The sequence below is a fragment of the Sinocyclocheilus anshuiensis genome, unplaced genomic scaffold, assembly GCF_001515605.1.
Source record: "Sinocyclocheilus anshuiensis isolate Anshui unplaced genomic scaffold, SAMN03320099.WGS_v1.1 scaffold48, whole genome shotgun sequence".
NCBI classification, from domain to species: Eukaryota; Metazoa; Chordata; class Actinopteri; order Cypriniformes; family Cyprinidae; genus Sinocyclocheilus; species Sinocyclocheilus anshuiensis.
Genome location: NW_015554124.1, coordinates 524,654 through 525,364, shown reverse-complemented (window position 1 = coordinate 525,364; position 711 = coordinate 524,654).

The following is a 711-nucleotide window of genomic DNA, read 5'->3' as shown; positions in this document are numbered from 1 at the left end:
TTTTTTTTTTCTTCTAAGAATTGCAAGAAAAAAGTCAGAATTGTGAGATATAAATTTTGAATTGTGAGGAAAAATGTCAGAATTGTGAGATTTAAACAGAATTGTGCGGAAAAAAAACGGCAGAATTTGTGAGATAAAAAGTTGCAATTACCTTTTTTTATCCCATGGTTGAAACAGATTTTCATATTAAAGTGATTTTTATCCCAATAATTGTCAACATTTACAACACTTACTCATGTCTTTCCAAAACTCAGATCACTTGCTTTCTTCTGTGGAACAGAAAATTAGATGTTTACCAGAATGTTGATGCTGCTCTTTCCATACACTGGAAGTGAGTGAGGACTGAGGCTCCAACAAAGCATCCTAAAATTAGTCCATACAACTTGTGTACTATATTACAACTCTTCTGAATTCGTATAATAGCTTCTACAAACCAAAATTGACAAAAATGAACAATAAAAATAGTCTTTAAGACCTGTGCGTGATATTAATTGTTCTATATTCCAACAAATTGTTTCTTCTCATTAGCATAATCTAACGTGCCAGTTTGCAATATTTTTTGCTGATGTCAAACCTGACAAATAGACCTTAGGCTGGGTAGTGCCATATTTAATTTTCATTTTTGACAAATGAAAATAAAGCTGTGAGTGACTGAAGTACAGTGCGTTTAAAGGGATAGTTCACCCAAAAATGAATATTCTGTCATCATTT